The sequence below is a fragment of the Arachis ipaensis genome, chromosome B4, assembly GCF_059453495.1.
Source record: "Arachis ipaensis isolate K30076 ecotype BB chromosome B4, ASM5945349v1, whole genome shotgun sequence".
NCBI classification, from domain to species: Eukaryota; Viridiplantae; Streptophyta; class Magnoliopsida; order Fabales; family Fabaceae; genus Arachis; species Arachis ipaensis.
The window spans coordinates 88,500,132-88,514,455 of NC_142439.1; the positions used below are offsets into that span (position 1 = coordinate 88,500,132).

General features: G+C 39.1%; 1 non-coding gene across 1 annotated transcript; it reads left to right on the forward strand.

The window, feature by feature from the left end:
* Positions 1–13,658: 13,658 nt before the first annotated feature.
* On the forward strand, positions 13,659–13,765 carry LOC148568283 (small nucleolar RNA R71). Its single transcript, XR_015882711.1, has one exon. It is a non-coding gene; the product is annotated as a small nucleolar RNA R71 (small nucleolar RNA).
* The last annotated feature ends 559 nt before the right edge of the window (positions 13,766–14,324 follow it).

Here is a 14,324-nt window from a genome sequence, read left to right on the forward strand (position 1 = left end):
AAAAGCTTGAGACTGAGCGATTAAAGTCGAGATCCAAAGCAAAAAAAGTGTGCTTAAGAACCCTGGACACCTCTAATTGGGGACTCTAGCAAAGCTGAGTCACAATCTAAAAAGGTTCACCCAGTTATGTGTCTGTAGCATGTATGTATCTGGTGGTAATACTGGAAAACAGAGTGCTTAGGGCCACGGCCAAGACTCATAAAGTAGCTGTGTTTAAGAATCAACATACTGAACTAGGAGAATCAATAATACTATCTAAATTCTAAGTACCTATAGATGCCAATCATTCTAAACTTCAAAGGATGAAGTGAGATACCAAAACTATTCAGAGGCAAAAAGCTACTAGTCCCGCTCATCTGATTGGAGCTAAGTTTCATTGATGGTTTGGAATTTATAGTATATTCTCTTCTTTTTATCCTAATTGATTTTCAGTTGCTTGGGGACAAGCAACAATTTAAGTTTGGTGTTGTGATGAGCGGATAATTTATACGCTTTTTGACATTGTTTTTAGTATGTTCTTAGTATGATTTAGTTAGTTTTTAGTATATTTTTATTAGTTTTTAAATAAAAATCACATTTCTGGACTTTACTATGAGTTTGTGTGTTGCATTGGAAATTAGACATCCAGAGCTTTCCAGAAATATATAATAGTACATACTTTACACGAGTTTTGACAACACAAACTGGCAATCAAACGCCAACTCCCTGCCCTATTCTAGAGTTAAACGCCAAAAACAGGCTACAAATTGGCGTTTAACTCCAAAAAGAGTCTCTACACATGAAAGCTCAATGCTCAGCCGAGGCAAACACCAAGTGGGCCCGGAAGAGGATTTCTGCATCATTTACTTATCTCTGTAAACCCTAGTAACTGGTTTAGTATAAATAGGACTTTTTACTATTGTATTCATATCTTAGGATCATCCTTTGCATAGTTTGAGGTGGAGAGATCACGTTTAGGGGGCTAGCCATTCGGCCATGCCTGGACCTTCATCACTTATGTATTTTTCAACAGTAGTGTTTCTACACCCCATAAATTAAGGTGTAGAGCTCTGCTGCTCCTCATGAATTAATGCAAAGTACTATTATTTTCTTATTCAATTCAAGCTTATTCCTATTCTAAGATATTCGCTTGCACTTCAATATGATGAATATGATGATCCGTGACACTCATCACTATTGTCAACCTATGAACGCGTGCCTGACAACCACTTCTGTTCTACCTTGGATTGAGTGTTTAACTCTTAGCCTCCATTCCGAAAGATCAGAGTCTTCATGGTATAAGATAGAATTATTGGCAGCATTCTTGAGATCTGGAAAGTCTAAACCTTGTCTGTGGTATTCCGAGTAGAATCTGGGAAGGGATGACTGTGACGAGCTTCAAACTCGCGAGTGTTGGGCGTGTGACAGACGCAAAAGGATCAATGTATCCTATTCCAACATGATCGAGAACCGACAGATGATTAGCCGTGCGGTGACAGCGCATTTGGACCATTTTCACTGAGAGGACGGGAAGTAGCCATTGTCAACGGTGATGCCCAGCATACAGCTTGCCATGGAAAGGAGTATGAAGGATTGAATGAAGGCAGTAGGAAAGCAGATGTTCAGAAGGAACAAAGCATCTCCATACGCTTATCTGAAATTCTCACCAATGAATTGCATAAGTATCTCTATCTTATTCTATATTTTAATTAGATTTTAATTATGAAATATCCATAACCATTTGAATCCGCCTGACTGAGATTTACAAGATGACCATAGCCTGCTTCATACCAACAATCTCCGTGGGATCAACCCTTACTCACGTAAGGTTTATTACTTGGACGACCCAGTGCACTTGCTGGTTAGTTGTGCGGAGTTGTGACAAAGTGTGTGAATTACGTTCCGAGCACCAAGTTTTTGGCGCCGTTGTTAAGGATCACAATTTCGTGCACCATGCATGCATTGAATAATTGTTGATTTTTAGATGAAAAACAAACTTTAGAAAGCATGATTAGAGGAGAATTGGGTAAATCAACCCTATACACTTGAGCGATTAGAGCGTATACACATCCAGTAAGGGGTTCGATTGCTCAATTCTATGTTTCCACCTATAACTTTTTCTTATCTTTCAAGTTTATAAATTCTTTTCTAGGACTCAATTCAATTATGGATTTGACTTGGTTGTGCTTGCTTTAGCCCTTATGTTTATATATATCCTTAAAAATTGCTTTATTTTAACCAAGTAGTTACATGCATTTAGATAGATTTCATATAGGTAGTTTACTTGCATTTTATAAACATTGGTACCCCTTTCTTGTATCCTTCTTGATGTATAGCATGAGGACATGCTATTATTTAAGTGTGAGGATGTGATAAATCCGTATGTCATGGTATTTATTTGCTTTAATGACTTTTCCTGCGTTTTTTCACTAAAATAGCATGGTTTTGTGAATTCTTCCTACATTATGCCTAAGAGTGAAAGCATGCTTTCTAGGCCCTTATTTGCTAAATTTTATTCACTTTAATCCCATTCGATGCCTTGATGTGTTTGTTGAGTGATTTTAGGCTTACAAGGCAAATATGGATTGAAGAAGTGAGGAAAAAGCATGCATTAATAGTGAAAAAATAGAGTTTGGAGCTTTTCAGGGATGTGCGTACGCACAGAGATGCGTGCGTACGCACGTTTGGAAGTTCGTGCAATCATGCATACGCACGGTTATGCATGCGTATGTGTAATACCCGTAAAATTAGTAAATAATTAGCTAATAAATTAATTCTTAATAAAAGAAATTAGGAAAATTTAATTTTATAGTTTAATGAGATAGAGCTAATTAAAACAAAAATTTTGACACCAACTTTAAAGAATTTAGCCCAAGATTGGGCCTAATGGGCCGAACCGGATCCAAAACGGGCCCAAGGCCCAACCCAAGCCCACAATTAATAAGAGCTTCAGCTCTTCTTCCCTTGTTTCATAATGAAACACGATGGGAAATTGATGAAAGGGAGCAAGGGACATGCAAAACCCTTGGCTAGATTTCAATCTCACATAACTTTTGATCCGGAGCTTCGATTGACGAGTCGTTAGTGGCCATGCGTTCGTCTCGGAATCCTCTTCAAGACCCACTAAACAATTTGGTAAGAAACTTGTGTTTTATCAGCCAGATCTTCTCATCTCAGTTTTGAAAATTTGAGAATTTATTTTGAAGAATTATGTGATTTTGGTGTCTTAAGATCAAATTAACCTTGTGGACTTGTCGGGTCTTGTTCCAAACATTCGTTGGTAAGGTGAGAAATATTTAATCCTTGTCAAGTTATCTAATTAGTGAATCCTATGTTAATTTTAGTGTTGTTTTGTGAAATTAGATTGAATTGTGTATTCTTTGAAATAAATTGGTGGTATTAGAGACTCAAAATTGGCTTTAGAGGCTGGAAAATCTGTTTGGTGAGGTCTTGGAGCCTTGGACTATTGAGGAATAGTGATAATTGTGACGTTCTAGGTTTTAAGAAGAATTGGCTAAGGTATGGTTTCGGTTTCTCGTAACTGAAATATAATGTGTCGTAAAAACTTAGGTTAGTTGACCGTAAGATAGGAATTGAATTGTTGACGTTATTGATAGTTGAGATTGATTAATATGTATGTTAGTTAGTGATTTTAAGGTTGTGATTCATGCTATTATGAATGATATGTTTAACTTGGTATATCAGATTGATGAATGATAATGATGATGTTTATTGAAATGTGGATGTTGATGATTTAGGATTGGTTGGTATTTATGAGGTTTGGCAAATTAAGGTTCTTGTTAGCGAAATAATGTAAATTTTATGGAGATTGATGAGTGTATATGCATGTTGTTGATGATTTTGTGTAATGTTGCTTTGGATATGGATTATTGTGTTGAAATGGTATGTACGAAGAAGATGAAAGGTATTGATGAAGGGTTGAACTTGGTTGGAGGCACATTTGGTAAGTTTTAATAGGGGTTGGAATTTAAATGTTTTGAAAGTTGAGGTTTGTAAATTTAATGACATCTTTGATTATTGACCAACTTTGACAGAGCATAACTCGGTCTCCAAACCTCCGATTTTTTTCAAACTTATCTAGAATGAAAATTTCGTCTGAGAGGTTTACATTGTTCAAAGAACGGATGAAAAATATTTTAAAACGAAAAAATTATGCACATTGAAAGTTCGGTGTGTAAAATTGAAATTCTGCAATATTTGAACATTTTGGCCACCCTGCATAACTCGCGTACGCGATCCTCACACGCGACGTGGCCATCCTCTTTGGGTTTGGTGTCTCGCGTATGTGAGCAGGTGTACGAGTACGCAAGAGGTCGAATTTTCCAGGGGCGTGTACGCGAAGTATGACGCGCGATGCGAGTATTCGTTACGGGTTGCACTTCTTGCGTACGCGGGCAAGGGGTCGCGTATGCGAGCCCTTGTTTTTTTAAAACATTGATTTTTATATCTAAATGCATTCCTCTAGCTTTTAAAACCTTTTTAACACTTGTATAAAGCCTGATAGGTGAATTTTTGAGTAGTGAAGTATGAATAGGGGTATTTACCGTCATGAATTTAGAGCCAATAGAGTAAAGGGTAGAGGTTTGGGGGGAGTTATAACGACTAATGATTTTGTTGGAAAATAATGAATATAGTATGGAGAAGATGGTATTGATGTTAAGATTTGTGATTAATGAGATATGATTGGGAATGGAGGTGTGAATGATTTATAATGAATTTGAAAATGAAATTGACTTTTCTTGAGTTTTGACCTGGCAAGGTTCGTGTTGGTTTACCGCTTGCCCTGTGTCGAGATGTATGTGGAGTTTGTAGTGGTTTACCGCCCATATTTTTTTAAAAGAGAATGTTTTGTGTGGTTCGTGGTGGTTTTCCCCTCACGTGTGTGTTGTTTTCCAATTGAAGATCTTGCACGGTTTGTAGTGGTGTACTGCTCGCAATGGTGGGGTTTGTGGTGGTGTACCACCCCCCAGGTGGAGTTCATGGAGGTATACCACCCACCTGTTTTCAAGAGGACGATATCCGGGTTATCTACTGGATGTGCCGTGTTCTGGCAAAGTAACTACCACGTGAGCTCACGGCAAGTAGGGAAGGCATGCATCATATGCATTTGAGTGACTTGTTTGGTTTTGCATTCTTGGGTTTGCATAATTGATATTCATGCTTAACTACTATATGTTCTATTTGCTGTAACTATAAACTACTTGTGTTTTCTTTGTATGCATAGTTTGTCTGTGCACTGGTGATTTGGAGGATTGGAGGAAAGGCGATGAACTTAGGGGTTAAGTTAGAAATTGAGATAGAATCTAGAATCCTTAGATACCTCACCCTGTTTATGGTTTTCAATGTTAGTTTTAAGTTTAAATCTAAGTGTCAAAGTTCTAAGATTGTCTTCGGCTTTCCCGACCCTATATGTTAGTTATGTGGGCACCGTTACCATGCTGAGAACCTTCGGTTCTCATTCCATACATATTTTATGGTTTTCAGATGCAGGACATGAGACACCTCGCTGAGGCATACCAGGAGCTTCTAAAAGCTAAGATCTTTGTGTTTGGGATTTTATTTTGGTTCTGATGTATATATAGATACTCTTATATCTCCATTGTATATGTATAATATGCTTTATTACTCTTAGAAGCTGATTTGGAGAAACAGGTTCTGTAAACTGTCTTTTGGGCCTTTTGGGTTTTATCTTGTATATATATGTATATGTATACTCTGGTCGGTCTTTGCTTCACAGGCAGAGCCTAGAGCTTGTTAATTGCATTTTTGGAAGTTTGATCTTATATATATATTATCTTTCCCGTTCAATCTTATCTACCTTTCTACTTTTTCCGATCGTGAGTATTATGGTGTGCTGGTTGTATTTCGTCCAATAACTTTTCTTCAAGGCTCCTAGATAAACCTCCATTTCAACTATATTATATATATGAACTTTACTTTTAGAGGTCGTAATACCTTGACACCTCAGTTTTATGACTTAAGCATAAGACTCTGGGTGGTAGGGTGTTACATTATGGTATTAGAGCAGTTCGTTCCTGTAGAGTTTGAGAGATGGATTGACTATGTTTTTGAGTATACTCTGTTTGTGTGTACATGCTATTTAGGTTATCTGCTTGACATATATAGCATAAATGTTCATGAGCATTACTTTTAGAGATTCGAAGCACTAGACTTTAGATACTAAGACTAATCACCTTAATATCAATTGTTTGGTGTGGACAAGACTCAAATGGCGTCTCGTGAACGCGAGTGAGATAATACGGTTGATTCTCTAGCTGCTACTGTGCAAGCTTCTGCTGAAGAAATGGAGCGAATAAACTAGAAATGGTGACAGAGACGGTAATGAACCTCATAGTAGAGAAAACCAAGGACTCAGAACTTGTGCAGCTAGAGTAAAAGCAATGGCGTTAGTCAGAAAGGTAAAAGGATACAAAAAGAAGTTTGGTGGAAGCGAGTGAATGATTAAGTTCTTAGTGGTTTATAATCAGAGTGATGTTGTGAAAGCGCCGTGATTTTGGTGACTCTAGAACTATAGGAACGTGAGGAAGAAGCCATGGGATATGAGAATAATTTGAGGATTGGCATAGGATCGAGGAATGGAAAGTGTGAATGTGTGGTTTAGGTTATAATGGATTAACTCAGACGACGAGATTGAGAAATTGTTTAGTGTTCGAGATGGCGGGAAGAATTTAAGATTTAATTTGATTTTGATGGCAAAATAAATGGTAAGAGGTCGGTTAAATATGAGGGAGCGTATATGAAGATTTGAGAGAGAATTTTCGAGGACGAAAATTTCTGTTAGGGGGTAAGGATGTAAAACCTGCACAATTAGTAAATAATTAGCTAATAAATTAATTATTAATAAAAAAATTAGGAAAATTTAATTATAATTTAATGAGATAGAGCTAATTAAAATAAGAATTTTGACACCAAATTTAAAGAATTTAGCCCAGGATTGAGCCGAACGAGCAGAATTGGGTCCAAAATAGGCTCAAGGCCCAACCCAAGCCTACAATTAATAAGAGCTTCAGCTCTTCTTCCCTTGTTTCATAATGAAACACGCTGGGAAATTGATGAAGGGGAGCAAGGGACATACAAAACCCTTGGCTAGTGGTGCACGGAATTGTGATCACACTTTTCACAACTCTGGTACAACTAACCAGCAAGTGCACTAGGCCGTTGGTGCACGAAATTGTGATCATCAATGGCGCCAACAACTTGGTACGCACAATTGTAATCTCAACTCTTTATCACAACTCCGCACAACTAACCAGCAAGTGCACTGGGTCGTCCAAGTAATAAACCTTACGTGAGTAAGGGTTGATCCCACAGAGACTGTCGGCTTGAAGCAAGCTATGGTCATCTTGTAAATCTCAGTCAGGCGGATTCAAATGGTTATAGAGAATTGATAATTAAAATATGAATAAAACATAAAATAGGATAGAGATACTTATGTAATTCATTGGTGAGAATTTCAGATAAGCGTATGGAGATGCTTTGTTCCTCCTAAACTTCTGCTTTCCTATTGCCTTCATCCAATCATTCATACTCCTTTCCATGGCAAGCTTTATGTGGGCATCACTATTGTCAATGGCTACTTCCCGTCCTCTCAGTAAAAATGTTCCAAATGCGCTGTCACCGCAGGCTAATCATCTGTCGGTTCTCGATCATGTTGGAATAGGATCCATTGATCCTTTTGCGTCTGTCACACGCCCAACACTCGCGAGTTTGAAGCTCGTCACAGTCATCCCTTCCCAGATCCTACTCGGAATACCACAGGCAAGGTTTAGACTTTCTGGACCTCAGGAATGGCCGCCAATAATTCTAGCCTATACCACGAAGGTTCTAATCTTAGATTAGAAACCCAAGAGATACACATTCAAGCTATTGCAAGTAGAACATAGGTGATTGTCAGGCACGTGTTCATAGGTGAAAATGATGATGAGTGTCACGGATCATCACATTCATCAAGTTGAAGAACGAGTGTATATCTTAGAGAAGAAGTAGGCGTGAATTGAATAGAAAAATAGTAGTACTTTTCATTAATTCATGAAGAACAGCAGAGCTCCACACCTTAATCTATGGTGTGTAGAAACTCTACCATTGAAAATACATAAGAACAAAAGGTCTAGGCATGGCCGAATGGCCAGACTCCCAAACGTGATCAAGAGATCAAAAGTATGATCCAAAGATGATTAAAAGATCCGATGATGAAAATACAATAGTAAAATGTCCTATTTATAGAAACTAGTAGCCTAGGGTTACAGAAATAAGTAATTAATACAGAAATCTTCTTCGGGGCCCACTTGGTGCGTGCTTGGGCTGAGTATTGAAGCTTTCACGTGTAAAGACTTTTCTTGGAGTTAAACGCCAGCTTTTGTGCCAGTTTGGGCGTTTAACTCCAGCTTTTATGCCAGTTTGGGCGTTTGGGCTAGAATTTCTATGCTGACTTTGAACGCCAGTTTGAGCCATCAAATCTCGGGCAAAGTATGGACTATTATATATTGCTGGAAAGCCCAGGATGTCTACTTTCCAAAGCAATTGAGAGCGCGCTGATTGGGCTTCTGTAGCTCCAGAAAATCTATTTCGAATACAGGGAGGTCAGAATCCAACAGCATCTACAGTCTTTTTTCAGCCTCTGAATCAGATTTTTGCTCAGGTCCCTCAATTTCAGTTAGAAAATACCTGAAATCACAGAAAAATACACAAACTCATAGTAAAGTCTAGAAATGTGTTTTTTATTTAAAAAATAATAAAAATATAATAAAACTAATTAAAATATACTAAAAATATACTAAAAATAATGCCAAAAAGCGTATAAATTATCTGCTCATCACAACACCAAACTTAAATTGTTGCTTGTAACCAAGCAACTGAAAATCAGATAGGATAAAAAGAATAGAATATACAATGAATTCCAAAAACATCTATGAAGATCAGTCTTAATTAGATGAGCGGGGCTTTTAGCTTTTTGCTTCTGAATAGTTTTAGCATCTCACTTTATCCTTCGAAGTTCAGAATGATTGGCATCTATAGGAACTCAAAATTCAAATAGTGTTATTAATTCTCCTAGTACAGTATGTTGATTCTTGAACACAGCTACTTTATGAGTCTTGGCCGTGACCCTAAGCACTTTGTTTTCCAGTATTACCACCGGATACATAAAGGTCACAGACACATAACTGGGTGAACCTTTTCAGATTGTGACTCAGCTTTGCTAGAGTCCCCAATTAGAGGTGTCCAGAGCTCTTAAGCACACTCTTTTTGCTTTTGGACCACGACTTTAACCGCTCAGTCTCAAGTTTTCACTTGACACCTTCACGCCACAAGCACATGGTTAGGGACAGCTTGGTTTAGCCGCTTAGGCCAGGATTTTATTCCTGTAGGCCCTCCTATCCACTGATGCTCAAATCCTTGGATCCTTTATTTTACCCTTGCCTTTTGGTTTAAAGGGCTATTGGCTTTTTCTGCTTGCTTTTTCTTTTTTTTTCGCCAAATTATTTTATTTTATTTTTTTGCAAGCTTTTCACTGCTTTTTCTTGCTTCAAGAATCAATTTTATGATTTTTCATATTATCAAATAACATTTCTCCTTTTCCATCATTCTTTCAAGAGCCAACAGTTTTAACATTCATGAATCAACAATATCAAAAATATGCATTGTTCAAGCATTCATTCAGAAAATAAAAGTATTGCCACCACATCAAAATAATTAAACTTTTTTAAAATTTGAAATTCATGCACTTCTTTTTATTTTTCAATTAAAAACATTTTTCATTTAAGAAAGGCGATGGATTCATTTTCATAGTTTTAAGGCATAGACACTAAGACACTAGTGATCATGTAATAAGACACAAACATAAATAAACATAAAGCATAAAAGTTCGAAAAACAGAAAATAAAGAACAAGAAAATTAAAGAACGGGTCCACCTTAGTAATGGTGGCTTGTTCTTCCTCTTGAAGATCTTATGGAGTGTTTGAGCTCCTCAATATCTCTTCCTTGCCTTTGTTGCTCCTCTCTCATAACTCTTTGGTCTTCTCTAATTTCATGGAGGAGGATGGAATGCTCTTGGTGCTCCACCCTTAGTTGTCCCATATTGGAGCTTAATTCTCCTAGGGAGGTGTTGATTTGCTCCCAATAGTTTTGTGGAGGAAAATGCATCCCTTGAGGTATCTCAGGGATTTCATGATGAGGAATTTCCTCATTCTCTTGTCCATGAGTAGGATCTCTTGTTTGCTCCATCCTTTTTTTAGTGATGGGCGTGTCCTCATCAATGAGGATGTCTTCCTCTATGTTAATTCCAGCTGAATTGCAAAGGTGACAAATAAGATGAGGGAAGGCTAACCTTGACAAAGTAGAGGACTTGTCCACCACCTTGTAGAGTTCTAGGGATATAACCTCATGAACTTCTACTTCCTCTTCAATCATGATGCTATGGATCATGATGGCCCGGTCTATAGTAACTTCAGACCGGTTGCTAGTGGGAATGATTGAGCGTTAGATGAACTCCAACCATCCCCTAGCCACGGGTTTGAGGTCATGTCTTCTTAGTTGAACCAGCTTCCCTCTTGAATCTCTCTTCCATTGAGCGCCCTCTTCACAAATGTCTTTGAGGACTTGGTCCAACTTTTGATCAAAGTTGACCCTTCTAGTGTAGGGGTGTGCATCTCCTTGCATCATTGGCAAGTTGAATGCCAACCTTACATTTTTCGGACTGAAATCTAAGTATTTCCCCCGAACCATTGTAAGCCAATTCTTAGGGTCCGGGTTCACACATTGATCATGGTTCTTTGTGATCCATGCATTGGCATAGAACTCTTGAACCATTAAGATTCCAACTTGTTGAATGGGGCTGGTGAGAACTTTCTAACCTCTTCTTCGAATCTCATGTTGGATCTCCGGATATTCACCCTTTTTGAGCTTGAAAGGGACCTCGGGGATCACCTTTTTCTTGGCCACAACTTCATAGAAGTGCTCTTGATACACCCTTGAGATGAATCTCTCCATCTCCCATGACTCGGAGGTGGAAGCTTTTGCCTTCCCTTTTCTCTTTCTAGAGGTTTCTCCGGCCTTAGGTGCCATAAATGGTTATGGAAAATCAAAAAGCAACACTTTTACCATACCAAACTTAGAAGGTTTGCTCGTCCTTGAGCAAAAGAAGAAAGAAGAGAGTAGAGGAAGAAGAGAAGATGGAGGGGGTAGTGTTTCGGCCAAGGGGATGAAGTAGTGTTGAAGATGTGTGAAAATGAAGGAGTGAAGATGGGTTTATATAGGAGTGGAGGGAGGGTTTGGGTTCGGCCATGTATGGGTGGTTTAGGAGGGAAAGTGTTTTGAATTTGAATGGTGAGGTAGGTGGTGTTTATGATGAGTGGATGTGGATTGGTGAAGGGTTTATGGAGAAGAGGGTAGGATTTGATAGGTGAGGGGTTTTTGGGGAAGAGGTATTGAGTTGATTGGTGAAGGGTATTTGGGGAAGAGTATTATGAAAAGGTGTGAAGAAGAGAGAGAGTGAGTTGAGGTTGGTGGGGATCCTGTGGGGTCCATAGATCCTGAGGTGTTAAGGAATTCTCATCCCTGCACCAATTAGGCATGTAAAACGCCCTCTGCTGCCAATCCTGGCGTTAAACGCCAGGTTGCTACCCATTTCTGGCGTTTAACGCCAGCTTCTAGCCCTTTTCTGGCATTAAACGCCAGTCTGGTGCCCATTTCTGGCGTTAAATGCCCAGAATGGTGCCAGACTGGGCGTTTAACTCCCATTCTGCTGCCCTTACTGGCGTTTAAACGCCAGTAGCCTTCTCCTCCAGGGTGTGCTATTTTTCATTCTGTTTTTCAGTTTGTTTTTGCTTTTTCAATTATTTTTGTGACTTCCTATGATCATCAACCTACAGAAACATAAAATAACAATAGAAATATAACATAGATAAGTATTGGGTTGCCTCCCAACAAGTGCTTCTTTAATGTCAGTAGCTTGACAGTGGGCTCTCATGGAGCCTCACAGATACTCAGAGAATGATGATGGCCTCTTAACACCAAACTTAGTGTTTGGTTGTGGCCTCCCAACACCAAACTTAGAGTTTGAATGTGGGAATTTTGTTTGACTCTGCATTGAGAGAAGCTTTTCATGCTTCCTCTCCATGGTTACAGAGGGAGATCCTTGAGCTTTAAACACAAGGGAGTCCTCATTCACTTGAAGGACCAATTCTCCTCTGTCAACATCAATCACAGCTTTTGCTGTGGCTAGGAAGGGTCTGCCAAGGATGATGGATTCATCCATACACTTTCCAGTGTCTAGGATTATGAAATCAGCAGGAATGTAGTGGTCTTCAACCTTTACCAAGACATCCTCTACAAGTCCATAAGCCTGTTTTCTTGAATTGTCTGCCATCTCTAGTGAGATTCTTACAGCTTGTACCTCAATGATCCCTAGCTTCTCCATTACAGAGAGAGGCATGAGGTTTATGGTTGATCCTAGGTCACACAGAACCTTCTCAAAGGTTATGGTGCCTATGGTACAAGGTATTGAGAACTTTCCAGGATCTTATCTCTTTAGAGGTAATTTCTGCCTAGTCAAGTTATCCAGTTCTTTGGTGAGCAAGGGGGGTTCATCCTCCCAAGTCTCATTACCAAATAACTTGGCATTTAACTTCATGATTGCTCCAAGGTACTTAGCAACTTGTTCTTCAGTAACATCTTTATCCTCTTCAGAGGAAGAATACTCATCAGAGCTCATGAATGGCAAAAGTAAATTCAATGGAATCTCTATGGTCTCTGTATGAGCCTCAGATTCCCATGGTTCCTCATTAGGGAACTCCTTGGAGGCCAGTGGACGTCCATTGAGGTCTTCCTCAAAGGGGATCACTACCTCTTCCTCCTCTCTAGGTTCGGCCGTGTGGGGTATATTGATGGCCTTGCACTCTCCTTTTGGATTCTCTTCTGTATTGCTTAGAAGAGTACTAGGAGGGAGTTCAGTAACCTTCTTACTCAGCTGACCCACTTGTGCCTCCAAATTTCTAATGGAGGACCTTGTTTCAGTCATGAAACTTTGAGTGGTTTTGATTAGATCAGAGACTACAGTTGCTAAGTCAGAGTGGCTCTGCTTAGAATTCTCTGTCTGTTGCTGAGAAGATGATGGAAAGGGCTTGCTATTGCTAAACCTATTTTTTCACCATTATTGTTGTTGAAGCCTTGTTGAGGCCTCTGTTGATCCTTCCATGAGAGGTTTGGATGATTTCTCCATGAAGGATTATAGGTGTTTCCATAGGGTTCTCCCATGTAATTCACCTCTTCCATTGCTGGGTTCTCAGGATCATAAGCTTCTTCTTCAGATGAAGCTTCTTTGGTACTGCCTGTTGCTGCTTGCATTCCAGACAGACTTTGAGAAATCATATTGACTTGTTGAGTCAATATTTTGTTCTAAGCCAATATGGCTTTCAGAGTATCAATCTCAAGAACTCCTTTCTTCTGACTTGTCCCATTATTCACAGGATTCCTTTCAGAGGTCTACATGAATTGGTTATTTGCAACCATTTCAATGAGTTCATGAGCTTCTACAGGCGTCTTCTTCAGATGAAGAGATCCTTCAGCAGAGCTGTCCAATGACATCTTGGACAGTTCAGACAGACCATCATAGAAGATACCTATTATGCTCCATTCTGAAAGCATGTCAGAAGGACACCTTCTGATCAATTGCTTGTATCTTTCCCAAGCTTCATAGAGGGATTCACCTTCCTTCTGTCTGAAGGTTTGGACTTCCACTCTAAGGATGCTCAATTTTTGATGTGGAAAAAACTTTGCCAAGAAGGCATTGACTAGCTTTTCCCAAGAGTTCAGGCTTTCTTTAGGTTGTGAATCCAACCATGTTCTAGCTTTGTCTTTTACAACAAAGGAAAAAAGCTTAAGCTTGTAGACCTCGAGATCAACCCCATTGGTCTTGACAGTGTCACATATTTGCAAGAATTCAGCTAAGAACTGATGAGGATCTTCCAATGGAAGTCCATGAAACTTGCAATTCTGTTGCATTGGAGAAACTAATTGAGGTTCAAGCTCAAAGTTGTTTGCTCCAATGGCAGGGATTGAGATGCTTCTCCCATAGAAGTCAGGAGTAGGTGCAGTAAAGTCACCAAGCACCTTTCTTGCATTATTGGCATTGTTGTTGTTTTTGGCTGCCATGGCTTCTTCTTGTTTGAAAAGCTCTGTTAGGTCCTCTACAGAGAGTTGTACTTTAGCTTCTCTCAGCTTTCTCTTCAAGGTCCTTTCAGGTTCAGGATCAGCCTCAACAAGAATGTCTTTGTCCTTACTCCTACTCATATGAAAGAGAGAAGAA